The sequence below is a fragment of the Dioscorea cayenensis genome, unplaced genomic scaffold (assembly GCF_009730915.1).
Source record: "Dioscorea cayenensis subsp. rotundata cultivar TDr96_F1 unplaced genomic scaffold, TDr96_F1_v2_PseudoChromosome.rev07_lg8_w22 25.fasta BLBR01000397.1, whole genome shotgun sequence".
Taxonomy (NCBI): domain Eukaryota; kingdom Viridiplantae; phylum Streptophyta; class Magnoliopsida; order Dioscoreales; family Dioscoreaceae; genus Dioscorea; species Dioscorea cayenensis.
In genome coordinates, this window is record NW_024086788.1 from 1 (window position 1) to 14,846 (window position 14,846).

Here is a 14,846-nt window from a genome sequence, read left to right on the forward strand (position 1 = left end):
GAAGGGAGAGGGACACTCCACTATCTCATGACTCACCCTCTCAACCCTCTTTAACCTTGAAGTTCTAACTCTAATGGAGACCTCTCTCACATCAAAGTAACAAATCATGCAAATCCAATCAACCACAAGGATTAATTAAACAAGCAAGCAATGAGAATACAAGATTAAAAACTTAATCAAACTCGGATTAAATAGAAACACTAAGCAAATCCACAAAAGATGAGAATCCTAGGGTTCACAAGCCCAAATACCCTCTAGGGTTTTTAGCTCTCCATGGAGCAACATACAAAAACACACCATCAATGAATGAAAGTACATTAAAACCATAGAAATAAACCCCCTTATATATGAACCGATGGCCTTGATGGAGAGCTTCGACGTCTTGAAGGGACCCACTCCGAAGCTAGGTTCACCGGTGGCTTCCTTTGATGCTATGACGGAGGAGGAATCGATCAAAGTTGGTGATGAAGCGCCTCCAAAGCCGCAAAGACCTCCTCTCCAAACCCCTAGCCGTCTCACCCCTCAAGAGCCGCACAAAAGATGAGAAAGAATAGGGCAAAACGGCTATTTATAGGGCCTTAGATCGCGTGCATCGCACGTGCCCTCACGCGCCTGCTGGATTTTTCCACGCGCGCGTGCGCGAAATTTCACGGGCAGTGGAAATTTCGCACGTGGGCGGCGTGAACAACAATTTTTGGTGCAGATCTGCTACGATAGAAATTACTATATCAAAAAAATGCTACGAAAGACTTTTTTCACAAAAACGCGATCCAAATACTCTTCTCTTGAGGCAACATGTCCGGGCACACATCCATGTGGTAGGCTATAATACTTTTCTTCATCGACGTATCTTTGAGAGGTCTTGCAATCTTCACAAAGAGAAGGAACATGAAGATGTGGCTGCCTTTGTGCCCTTCCAACTAGTAAATTGACTTGAATCTTCTTGGAAGTTGGCACACATCTCCACGTTTATGAACTCCTCTCGTGTCTTGGTCCTTGAATTGAACAAGAACCCCCAACATTGTGTCTTTATAGCCTATCTTTGCTTCCTTTTTACTCTTCAATGCATTCACAACCTATATGCATAAAAGAACACCAAATACACAATATGAGACATAAACCATAGTAAAAATGATGCTCAATGCATGTAAAACATATATAAAAATATGTCTACTAAAGCACTTATCTTGTCACTAACATGTGTTATCCCCCCAAAGTCAAACATGGAGAATGATGGTGCCACTATTATGTGTTGCTAACTCCAAGCAACCACACCATTCCTGAGATACAAAGTGGGACAGAAAGGAAGCATACATCAGTAGCAAAATGAAAATGGAATAAATATTAAAGTAAATAAACCAAAATGTCAGTACAGCAGGGAACCACACTTGCTGACTGAACTACAAAGTAAACAAAGAAAGGAAAAACAAATAGCATAAAACAAAAATAAAACAAAGAAAAACAAGGATCGGTGGATCAGAATGCAACAGTCTCAGAACCGGGATCGTCATTAGAGGGGGTGGCAGAAGTGTTTGAATCCCCCAAATCAGCTGTGTCTATACAGATATATTGAGAGGGTCGCACAGGGGAGGGAGGCTACGATGATACTTGTACCGCCAAATGCTCGGAGATGCGCACTACGTGCCGCTGTAGCCACTGAAACTTGGCAGATAAACAGAAGATCGGTTCCAAAGCGGCAGGTGGTGGATGTGAATGCGGCTAAGAAGATATAGCCGGAGGTGGCTCAGGAGTAGAATTGGAAGCGGGAGCAGCAATGTTGATAGCGGGTGGATCATTGGTCAGTGTGATATGGTACTCAGTTAATGTTGATAACGCAATGTCTCGAGGGTCATGGGCGCCACAACCCCTGCCACTCGCATCCTGTTGGTCCCCTGAAGAACACCCATATGACAGACTAGTTGGATGATATATGGACCAACAAAGAATGCACTAATGTGCGGAGATGTCCCCTGGTAGGAGATGGACACGGTGACCTCATACCCCAAATTGAGATGAAACCCGTCAATCATGCTCATCAAAAAGTTAAAATCTCACAGGTCGACAATGCTAGTGCTCTCACCGCGGCCTATCAAAGTGTGATTTAACATGAAATTGATGTAACACAGTGCTAAGGAGCGAAGTGCAGTGGCCTTCATGCGACAAGGATCATAAGTCGGAGAGGGGCTCAACTCTCACCAGGTATCGCTATGTGGTTCCCCTGCCAGTCTAGATTTGAGTAAGTCATCTTAAGCAGGGGTGCGCGTAAACTCAGTGTCGTATAAGCCCAAGTGTATATAAAACTTGGTGAGGTTCATACGATGCAAAGCGCCGAAGACATGAAACTGAATGTAATCTGCGCGGTGAAAAGCAATAGTACCACACAACAACTCAAAAGTGGACAACACCTCGAGCACCAACTACTAATAGGTGTTGTCAGTTATCTGAAACAACTGTCGCTAGGCCCCAGCACTTATAAACTACTGTACCTCAGCCTCAAGCCCTATCTTAGGCAAGATATCCCAATCTATTTCTCTTGATTCACAAAAACGTTAATGAGAGAGACAATCTTATCGTTCAATATGAGTGTGGGCATGAAATATAGGCCGGTGTTCACTCCGGATGATGTGGCATCGGTCCTAGGCCTCTTAGAAGGCCCGCCAGCGGTGTTCTTCCTTGGCATTATTGGTAAAGAAAAAGTGAAACAATTCAGTGCAAAATACGATAATTCAGGTCGGACACAATTGTGTCAGGGTCCCAGTGACCGTGTCAATGTGAGAACCAGTATTGGGCAGAAGAGAGAGACTTAATGCGACACGATCATGTCAAATTAAGTAACACAATTGTGTTAGCGTCGATCATCATCCCAAAAAGGACTACAACGCTTGCCCACCGAGGATTCAAACATCCATGCAATGGAGAGTGCAACACAACTGATAAGTGTTTGTGTATAAATAATATGAAGTATTTTTTTCTTATATTGAGTATCACTTTTATCAGATTTTATCGCTTATGCTTGTGTATTTGTGTTATTTTGTGCATGTGGGGTTGTGGAGATAAAGTTTGATGAAAGAAAAAAAGTAGATCATGGATGCATTTGTTGATGAAGTCTTGGATTGAACAAATGTGAAGACACAAGTTGTGCTCAAATACATGTGGTGTGTGCCAACCTCCATTGCGCTTATGTGAATACATAAAGTGGAGGGACACAAAGGCAGGCACAGTCATGTGTTCCAACTTGTGAAATACTAGCTAGATCTTCTTTAATGTGATTTCATTAAAGACACAATGCGATCTACCGTATGGATGTGTGCCTATTCATGTGGCCTTGATGATAAGAGTGGATTTAGGAGCATTTTGGCGAAGTACTGTAGTAGTTTACCCTAGCAAATCACTGTAGCAAAATCACTATAGCAGTTACTGTTTACACCTCGTAGGAACCAAAATCTAGAAATTTGCACGACTGTGTGGAAATTCCACACGCCTGTGTGGATGGCCGATTCCAGCCCCTATAAATACCTCAACTTGAGATGTTTTGAAGGATCTTTTCATTATCTTTTGCTCATCATTGGAGATACTCACGGCTAGGGTTTGGAGAGGATTTGCCTAGGTTTTTGGAGCGGTTTTACAGCCTTTGACATTGAGTTACCTTGGAAGAGAGTTATTGGGAGAGATTTCGTCGGTATCGATTCCGCGATGTATGCCCTAGGCTTGACAAGGGAACCTTTGGAGGAGACGAGGCGGCCCCATAAGACCATCGATATGGACTACGAGGGGGTTTTATCTATGGATTATATGCATTTACTTTTAATTTCATTGTTGATTGTATATTGCCCCATGGAGAGCTAAACCCCTAGTGGTTGCTTGGACTTGTAAACCCTAGGATGATTTTGTTTCATTAACTTTCATTATGCTTCTTTAATTGGTGTTTTAATTGAGTTCCATCCTTGAATTCTTATTGAAAAGATTTTCTCTTAGAGTGACACTAGGGTTGAGAATCTATCTTGGTAATCCTTGTGAATGAGTGACACTTCATTACGGTTTGACAAAGCAAGGTTAGAGAGGGTTGAGAGGGTGAGTCGAGAAGTAGCGAAATGTCCCCATTCCATTTCGATGTGGTTTATCCTATCTCCATGTTCCAAGAGTTCTTTGCGGTCATGAAAGAGTGAGGTGCTAAGAGACAAACTGTACTAGGGCTTAATTGCGTGAGCAATAGAGTGAAGTATTGAAATAATCCTTAGTTCTAGGGCTTAATCGTGACTAGGGGTCCTTCTCCTAGACCAAAGGGTTAGATATATATTAGGAAATACGGTTTACCAGTTGGAATCCCTAGAGCTTCATGCAACCCGACACAGTGTGAGGCGTCGGGAGTATTCTTTTCTGCCGGGGCATAGTGTAGGGTTAATCACGGTTGACCATAAGTTTAGGACCATGTGTCTTTGGATATCCATGACTTATTCGACATAAGTTAGGAGCTATAATGATGAGTCTTGCACTTGAAACAATAGCCCTAGGGTGAGCAATGTCCGGGTGGCCCATTTTCTATCGATTGCCTCTCCTTATATCTATTGCGTCTCTTTCTTCTTTTCTTTATTTTCATTTGCATTGATATTGTCACACAACTTCACAGTCGTTTTCACTATAGTTAAACAACAACTTGTGTTTCTAAGCACTATTCCTTATGGATACGCCTACCCACTCACCAGGGTACTTTATTACTTCGACAAACCGTGCAATTATAGTACACACATGCAAGGGTTGTGTTAACAACGCATACACGAACTCCATAGGCCACAAATCACACACCCAAATACTGGCATCATAAAACACACAAAAGGAAGCGATGGGCACTCATCAAATTCGGAAGAACGATGAAGAAAGGAGAAGTAATCAATCGAGTAAAAACTTCAATCGAAGCTACAAATGAAGGCACCATCCTAAATAGGCCGAATGGAAGGAGGAATAGTCAGGTGTTTTAGGAGAGAAGGGGTGCGGTGAAAGGTCGCAGCCACTGGTGTTAGGGTTTTTGAAATGAAACATCAAAAATGAACGGTTACGCCCGCACATGCACGTGACACGTGCTTGTTGGATCACGGGGTTAGGGCAAAGAGAAACAGGGGTGACACGATCGTGTCATTGATTGTGTTAACCCTACTGAAAATCTAAGAAGATTAACGAAAATTCAAATCAGCATTGTCTCGCACACGATCATGTCAAACATGTGTCCATCCTGGAAAATTCCAAAATGTGCAGCCAGTGAAAATCAGTGGCTGCACGCACGAGCTTGTCCACCCTTGTCGTGCCTGAAATTTTCCAGAACTAAGGCTCTCCCTCCACAACTGGACACCGAGGTCCAAGGCCAGACATAAAGCAATATTGTTAAGAATATCAAATTGGAAAAATATCAAAAAAATAAAATCATAAGAATGCGAATGAGATATAGCTGGGAAAACAATGACCCAAGACCAAAATAATAAACAAAAATGAACAAACAACTATCAAAACAAACAACTTGGGTTGCCTCCCAAGGAGCGCTTGTTTAACGTCACTAGCTTGACTTACACCTGTTTCATGCATATGGTAGAAACATGTTAATCAAATAGACCTCACCGAATGTCCATGATAAGTTCTTGTGTATTAGTAATATGAACTATTTTTTTTTACAATGAGCATTATTTTTCTCAGATTTTATCGCTCCTACATGTGTATTTGTGTTACTTTTGTGCATGTAGGGTTGTGGAGACATGGAAGAAAAAAGCCAAAGTAGGTCATGAATGCATGTTGTTGATGAAATCTAAAGTGAACGAAACGTGAAGACACAAGTCGGGCTGAAAGACACGTGACTGTGTGCCAACCTCATGTTCTAAAGTGAATATGCAAAGTGGAGGGGCACAAAGGCAGTCACACTCATGTGTTCTGACTTGTGCAAAGCTAGCAAGATTGTCATCAAATATGATTTTGTTGAAGAAACACTGCAATCTACTGTATGAATATGTGCCCATTCATGTGGTCTCGATAAAAAGTGTGGATTCTGTAGTATTTTGGTGGAGTGCTGTAGCAGGTTAATGTGTAAAATCACTTTAGCAAAGTACTGTAGTCACTGTTTATTAGCCGGCAAAAAATTAATTCATGCAGATTCACACGAGCGTGTGGAAATTCCACACGCCATGTGGATACCCGATTCCAGCCTATTTAAAGCCACGACTTCAGCCCGTTTGGAGAATCTTTTCCCTATCTTTTGCCCATCTCTTCACTATCTTTAGATGCGCTCGTGGCTAGAGTTTAGAGGGGCTTTGACAAGGCTTTTGGAGTGGTTCTATGGCTTTCAACACCGTGTTCCTTCAAAAGAGAGCTATTGGGGGAGCTTTTGTCGGCATTAATTCGGTGAGATGTGCCCAAGGCTTGATGAGGGAAACTTTGGAAAGACGCGGTCACTCAACAAGACCATCGACATGAATACCAATGGGGTTTTACTTATGGATTACATGCTTTTAGTTTCAATTTCATTATTCATTGTATCTTGTTCCATGGAGAGCTAAACCCCTAATGGGTACTTGGACTTGTAAACCCTAGGATAATATTATTTCTTTGACCTTTCTATTATATTTCTTTAATTGATGTCTTTAATTGAGTTCAAATGTTGAATGCTTGTTGAATAGGTTTTCCCTTAGAGTGACACTAGGGTTGGGAGCCTACATTGGTAAATCTTGTGAGTGAGTGGCACACTATTAGGGTTAGACAAAGCAAGATAGGAGAGGGTTGAGAGGGTGAGTAGAGAAGTAGCGGAGCGTCCCCTTTCCCCTTATGTGTGATTTATCCTACCTCCGTGTTCCAAGAGTACTTTGCGGTCATAATATAGTGAAGTGCTAAGAGAGGAGCTCCGCTGGGGCTTAGTTGCGTAAGCAACAGAGTGAAGCGTGGAAATAATCCTTAGTGTTGGGGCTTAATTGTGACTAGGGATCTTTCGCCTCGACCAAAAGGTTAGATCTATGTTAGGGAATAGGGTTTATCACTTGGAGTCCCTAGAGTTTTAAGCAACTTTACATAGTGTGTGGTGTTGAGACTGGGCAATTTCTCTGCCGGGGCATATTGTAGAGTTATTTACGGTTGACCATAGGTTTTGGATCGTGTATTTTAGGATTCCCACAACTCATTAAGCATCAGTTAGGAGACATAATAGTTGGTTTTGCACTTGAAGCAATTGTCCTAGGGGGAGCAATGTCCGGGTACCCCACTTTCTATCGATTGCCCTTCCTCTCATCTTTATAGTGTCTCTCTTTTTTCTTTTTTTCTTTATTTCCATTCTCATTGATTTTGTTCACACCACTATCAATTCATCTTCACTCTAGTTAAATAGTAATCTTTGTGTTTTCTGATCACTATTTCCTGTGGAACTATCCACTCACCAGGGTATTATTACTTTCACAAACCTATGCACTTGCAGTTCACACGCAAAAGGACGTTATCAAGTTTTTGGCACCTTTGGCAGGGAATAGGCATTTTAGAAACACTTTGGAGTTTGCTATTTTAGCTATTCACCATTTATTCTATTTCACAATTCATCGTTCTGATTTGATTTTCTTTCTTTGGTTACAGCTCCGGGTTATAACCCGAGGGAACCCTTTGATATTGGTTGAAGGAGATCTTGAACTTGAATAAACACTTCGTAGAAGGGTAAAAGAATAAGAATAGTCAAATCACACTGATGTAGAAGTTGAAGGGTCTGATAATATGGCAGAACAGAATGAGAAGCATAGGACACTATCAGATTATGCCAGACTCGCAGTTCTGGGCACACAATCTAGTATTATGTGGCCATTGATTACGGCTCAGAATTTTGAGATAAAGTCAACATTTATCCAGATGATATAGCAGTCAGCACAATTTAATGGTTTGGCCGATGAGGATCTCAATAACAACATTGAGAATTTCTTGGAAGTGTGCGACATGCTTAAGATTAATGGTGTTACGGATGATGCTATCAGATTAGGGACCTTCCCATTTTCCTTGTTGGGGAGAGCAAGGCAGTGGCTACATTCCTGGAAAATCTGCGAAGCTCAGGAATGAAATATGCTCCTTTATGCAAACGGAATTGAAGTCTCTTTTTGAGACATAGGATAGGTTCAAGGAGCTCCTGCGGAAATATTGAAGAAATATCCATGAACAGTTATTCGTGGAACACAAGAGACAGAAAAAAGATAGCCGGTCTTCATGAGATCGATGCTCGTTACATCATTGGTGGCCTAGGTTGAATCATTGAGCAAGACATTAGACACTCTAACTTCTCCTAGAGTGGCAGCCTTGACTAGTTGCACTGGGTGTGGGGGAAGTCATGCTTCATCCGATTGCTAGATTTCTATTGGTAGTACATCCTCGGTAGAACAAGTAGATTTTGTGGGTAATGCAATGAAAAGCCAAGACAATCCATATCGCAATACCTACAATCCGGATAGGAGGAGCCACCCAAATCTTTCATGGAATAATCAAGGGCAACAAAAGGCCATGGTACAACCTGGTTTCCAACATCAACAACAAGCTCTGATCATGGAGAATCGAGTTTCAGGCTTGGAGACCCAAATGACCGATCTAGAGAAAGCTTTGGCCAAGTTCATCCAATCATCAGATACAAGTTTTCTGTCAGTCAAAGCTACACTTCGCAACCACACCGCGTCATTGCACAATTTAGAGAATCAAGTGGGGCAAATTGCGAAGTCGTTATCGGAGAGACCTGAAGAAAGCTTGCTGATAAGTGCCTGTGCGATATGTATGCGAAGCGTTCATTCCTTATGTTGAGCATTACTTTTCTCAGGTTTTTACATTAATATGTGTGTTTTTATATTACTTTTATGCAGGTAGGGTTGTGAGGCCGAGTATGAAGGAAATAGGCCAATGTGGATCATAATGCACCTATTTTGGAGGAGATCTTGCTAAGGTTCAAACGGGAAGACATAGAACAGGTGTGAGATGCTAGAGTGTGTGCCAACCTCTTCGCATTCGAGTGAGCACATCCATTTGGAGGGGAACAAAGGCAGTCATACTCGAGCATTCCGACTTGTGCATATAAGAACAAGAGCTCCATCAACATGTATATCATTGAAGAAGCAAGTGATTCACGACGTGAACGTGTGCCGGTTTGCGTTACCCCGATGAAAGTATGGAATTGGGAAGTTAAGCTGTGTGGAAATCAGAGAAACAGAGAATCCATGGCTTCATTGCTTTTACATTCGATTTCTTTGATTGTACTTAGCTCCATGGAGAGCTAAACCCCTAGTGTGTACTTGGGTGATTGTGAACCCTAGGATGTATTCGTTTCATTGAACTTCTTTATTATGCTTTCAATAAATTGATGTTTATTATGAGTTCCAACTTTGAATGCTTGATTGTATGAACATTTCCCCTAGAGTGACACTAGGGTTGAGAGCTCTTGTTGGTAACCTTGTGAGTGAGTGACACACCACGAGCGTTAGACAAAGCTAGGTTGGAGAGGGTTGAGAGGGTGAGTCGAGAGGTACAGGAGCGTCCCCCTTTCCCTCCGACGTGATAGATTCTACCTCCGTTCCTTGAGTTCTTTGCGGCCATAATAGAGTGAATGGTCTAAGGGATGAATCTCTGCTAGGGCTTAGTTGCGCATGCAATGGAGTGAAGCATTGAGGGGATCTTAGTATCAAGGGCTTAATTGTGGTTAGGGACCTTCCGCCTGGACCAAAGGGTTAGGTCTATAATTAGGAAGAGATTTATCACCTGGAATCCCTAGAGCTCATTGCAACTTTATTCGAGTGCGAGGTTGAGAGGTTATTTAATCTCTCCTCCGGGACATGAATAGAGTTAGGCATAGTTGACCTTAGATTTGGGACTATGTATGTAAGGATTTCCACGACTCACCATTGCATTGATTAGGAAGCATAATAGAGAGTTCTTGCACATGAAGCGATTATCCTAGGTGAAGCATCATCCAAGTACCCCATCTTTATCGATTGCCTTACCTCCTCCTTACTTTTTCTCTCTTACTTGATGCTTTTAATTGTTAAGAATTGAATCATTATCACACTCCTTATCATTGATCTTTCACATAGCTAAGAATCGAATTAAGTGTCTTTACTCCCTACTCCCTGTGGATTCGACCCCGCTCACCCAGGATTATTACTTTGACAAACCCGTGCACTTGCGGTATATACGCAAGGGGATCTTGTCACTTGCCTAGTAACACCGAAACTAATCTGACAGAACATGTGAAGGTGATCACTTTAAGAAGTGGTCATGAGGTTGAGGGTAGGCTTCCGAGTGAGAAGACCAATGTTGAAGTACCCGAGTTCGTGGAGGTTGAGGAAAGAGCCAAAGAGAAGGGGGTTGTACCCCCGCCCTACAAGCCAAGGATCCCTTATCCTTCAAGATTGAAGGATGACAAAAATGATGTGCAACACAAGAAGTTCATGTGTTCATTCAAGTAGTTGCACATCAACATTCCATTTGTAAAGACGTTGTCTCAAATGCCTCGGTATTCAAAGTTTCTCAAGGACCTTGATAAGTGCTTGTGCGATATGAATCCAAAGTGTTCTTTCCTTATGTTGAGCATTACGTTTCTCGGGTTTCTTCACTAATATGTGTGTTTTTATGTTACTTTTATGTAGGTAGGATGGTGAAACCAATTATGAAGGAAGAAGCCAATGTGGATCACAATGCACCGATTTTGGATGAAATCTCACTAACGTTCAAACGCAAAGATATAAGTCTGGTGAGAGATGCTCGAGTGTGTGCCAACCTCCCCGTATTGGAGTTTGCACAACCATTTGGAGGGGCACAAGGGCAGTCATACTCAAACATTCCGACTTATGCACATAGAACAAGATCTCCACCAACTTGTCCGTCATTAAAGAAGCAAAGCGATCCACGACGTGAACGTGTGCCCGTTTGCGTCACCTCGATGAAAGTATGGACTCAGGAAGTATTTTAGGCCAGGCACTGTAGCAAAATTACTGTAGCAGCACTATCCACTGCCGGCCGAAAATCACAATTCCAGAGAATCCACACAGGCGTGTGGAAATTACCCACTCCCGTGTGGAAATTCCACATGGGCATGTGAAAAATCCACAGGACCGTGTGGATGCCCGATTCCAGCCCTATTTAAAGCCGATTTCAGCACCGATTTCAGTATTCTTTTCTCCATCTTTTCCCCAACTTGAGAGTGGTTTTCGGCTAGGGTTTTGAGAGGTATTGGCTATGGTTTTGGAGAGGTTCTACGGCTCCAACATCATCGTTCCTTTAAAAGAAGGTTGGTAGGGGAACTTCCGTCGAGGCGTATCCTATACCAGACAAGTAAATCCTTGGACGACGAGTACAAGACTTTCCACAAGACCATCGACAAGACCATAGACAAGACTATCGACGGTTTTCTCTATGGATTCATTGCTTTTACATTCTATTTCTTTGATTGTACTTAGCTCCATGGAGAGCTAAACCCCTAGTGGGTACTTGGGTATTTGTAAACCCTAGGATGTATTTGTTTCATTTAATCTATTTATTATGCCTTCATATAATTGATGTTTGTTGTGAGTTCCAACCTTGAATGCTTGATTGTATGAACATTCCCCCTAGAGTAACACTAGGGTTGAGAGTTCTTATTGGTAACCTTGTGAGTGAGTGACACACCACGAGAGTTAGACAAAGCTAGGTTGGAGAGGGTTGAGAGGGTGAGTTGAGAGGTACAGGAGCGTCCCTTTTCCTCTCTGGCGTGATAGATTCTACCTCTGTTCCTCGAGTTCTTTGCGGCCATAATAGAGTGAATGGTCTAAGGGATGAGCCTCCGCTGGGGCTTAGTTGCGCGTGCAATGGAGTAAAGCATTGAGGTGATCTTAGTATCTTGGGCTTAATTGTCGTTAGGGACCTTCCACCTGGACCAAAGGGTTAGGTCTATAGTTAGGAAGAGATTTATCACTTGGAATCCCTAGAGCTCATTGCAACTCTATTCGAGTGTGTGGTTGAGAGGTTATCTAATCTCTCCTCCGGGACATGTATAGAGTTAGGCATAGTTGACTTTAGATTTGGGACTATGTATTTAAGGATTTCCATGACTCACCATTGCATTGATTAGGAAGTATAATAGAGGGTTCTTGCACTTGAAACAATTGTCCTAGGCGGAGCATTATCCGAGTACCCCATCTTTATCGATTTTCTTACCTCCTCCTTTACTCGTGCTCTCTTACTTGTAATTTTTACTTTTGAGAATTGAATCATTGTCACACTTATCATTATTGATTTTTCACATAGCTAAGAAGCGGATTAAGTGTTTTTATTCCCTACTCCCTGTGGATTCGATACCCGCTCATCCGGGATTATTACTTCGAAAAACCCGTGCACTTGCAGAATATACGCAAGGGGATCTTGTCAAATTTTTGGCGCCATTGCTGGGGAGTTGGCGTTTAGAGATACTTTGCACTTTGTTTTCTTAGCTATTTCACCATACATTCTATTTCATATCTTCTTATTCTATCATTGTTCTAATTTCTTTTTCTTTCTTTTTGGGTGCAGCTCCAGGTTATGACCCGAGGGAATCCCTCAATATTGATTGAAGGAGATCCTGAGCTTGAATGTACACTTAGAAGAAAAGGGAAAGAGCCTGTGTAAGAACAGTCTAATTTAGCTGATTTGGAAGTGGAAGAATCTGAAAACATGGCAGAACAGAATGAACAACGGCGAACATTATCCGATTATGCCAGACCTTCAGTGTTGGGGACACAGTCGAGTATTGTGCGTCCCCCAATTACAGCTCAGAACTTCGAACTAAAGCCGGCATTCATCCACATGTTGCAGCAATCCGCACAATTCAATGGTTTGGCCAATAAAGATCCAAATAGTCATATAGAGAGCTTTCTTGAGGTGTGTGATATGCTGAAGAAAAACGGGGTGACGGATAATGCAATCAAGTTGTGAGCCTTCCCATTTTCCCTAAAGGGGAGAGCGAAGCAGTGGCTACACTCATTACCTAGAGCGTCAATTACCACGTGGAAGGGGATGGTAGAAGCTTTTCTGTCCCGTTATTTCCCTCCCGGAAAATCAGCAAAGCTTAGGAATGAGATCTCACCCTTTGTTCAGTTGGAATTGGAGTCTCTATTCGAGACATAGGGAAAGGTTCAAGGAGCTCCTGAGAAAGTGCCAGCAACACGGATTCCCGGAGTGGATGATTGTTCAGACCTTTTATAATGGTTTGAACCCAAGTATAAGGCAACTCTTGGATGCGGTAGCAGGAGGTACCTTAGGTAGCATAAACCCCGATGAGGCCCATTAGTTAATTGAAGAAATGGGGTTAAATAGCTACCAATGGAATGGTAGGGAGAAGAAAAAAGTGGCCGGTCTCCATGAAATAGATGCGGTAACTTCATTGGCGGCTCAAGTTGAAAATTTGAGTAAGAAGTTAGATCTTCTAACTTCAAATAGAGTGGTGGCCGTGACTAATTGCACCGTGTGTGATGGAGGACATGCTTCCTCCGATTGCCCAATCTCTATCGATGATGTTTCATTGATGGAGAATATTAATTTTGTAGGTAATGGCATGAGACCTCAAGGAAACCCATATAGCAATACCTACAATCCGGGTTGGAAGAATCATCCCAATTTCTCATGGAGTAATCTGGGTCCACAAAAGGATATGGGGCCACCGGGTTTCCAACAACAACAACAAGCCCCTCAGGTGGAAAACAGAGTCTCAGGTTTGGAAACCCGAATGAATGACTTAGAGAAGCACTTGACTAGATTTATGCAATCTACAAATACAAGGTTTGAATCAGTCGAGGCTACACTTCGCAACCACACCGCCTCTTTGCATAACCTTGAAAATCAGGTGGGGAAAATTGTGAAGTCTCTCTCTGAAAGGCCACATGGAAGCTTGCGGAGCAATACATAGACGAACCCTAGAGAGCACGTGAAGGCGATCACTTTGAGAAGTGGTCGTGAGGTTGAAGCTAGGCTTCTGAGTGAGAAGCCAAAAGAACAAGCAAAGAGAAAGAGGTGGCACCCCCACCTTTCAAGCCAAGAATCACTTATCCCTCTAGATTGAAAAATGACCAAGGGGATGAACAGTACAAGAAGTTCCTAAGTTTGTTCAAGCAACTCCAGATTAATATTCCTCTGGTTATGGCATTGGCCCAAATGCCTAAGTATGCGAAGTTCTTGAAAGACTTGTTGACTAATTATAGAGAAAGTTGGAGGAAAGTACTTCAGTGATTTTAAGATGCTTCATGCTCGGCGGTATTGCAAAAAGAACATGCCGAACAAGAAGAAAGACCCAGGAATCTTCATCATTCCATGTAATATTGGCAATCTAGGTGAGGAAATGGCATTGGCAGACTTAGGGGCCAGTATCAACGTTATGCCATACACCTTCTTTCAAAAGCTAGGCTTGGGCGAGCTTAGGCCTACTCGGATGACTTTGCAACTAGAGGACCGAACAGTGCGACATCCGAGATGCATCATTGAAGACGTGCTTGTCAAGGTGGACAAGTATATTTTTACGGTTAACTTTGTAGTGCTAGATGTCGATGAGGATGCGGATGTACCTTTGATACTTGGGAGACAGTTCTTGCGGACTTCCAAGGCATTGATTGACATGAACAGTGGATAGCTAACTTTGAGGGTTGGAGATGACAAGCTCACATACCGCCTTGTTGAAGCCATGCGGCATTCTCTTGATTTTGATGATACTTTATACTTTCTAGACACTATTGATGAGATTGTTGATGAATACATGCATGAAATATTCAATCCGGACCCATACGAGGGTTTGTTCGACCAAGAGGAGGATTATGAAGAAGTAATGATGCTTGGTTCGACAGAAGAATTACCATCTACCCCGGGGA

At 42.4% G+C, this 14,846-nt stretch overlaps 1 non-coding gene across 1 annotated transcript; it reads right to left on the minus strand.

Moving 5' to 3' along the window:
• Positions 1 to 13,053: 13,053 nt before the first annotated feature.
• LOC120254253 lies at positions 13,054 to 13,161 on the minus strand. Its single transcript, XR_005534560.1, has one exon. It is a non-coding gene; the product is annotated as a small nucleolar RNA R71 (small nucleolar RNA).
• Between the last annotated feature and the right edge of the window lie 1,685 nt (positions 13,162 to 14,846).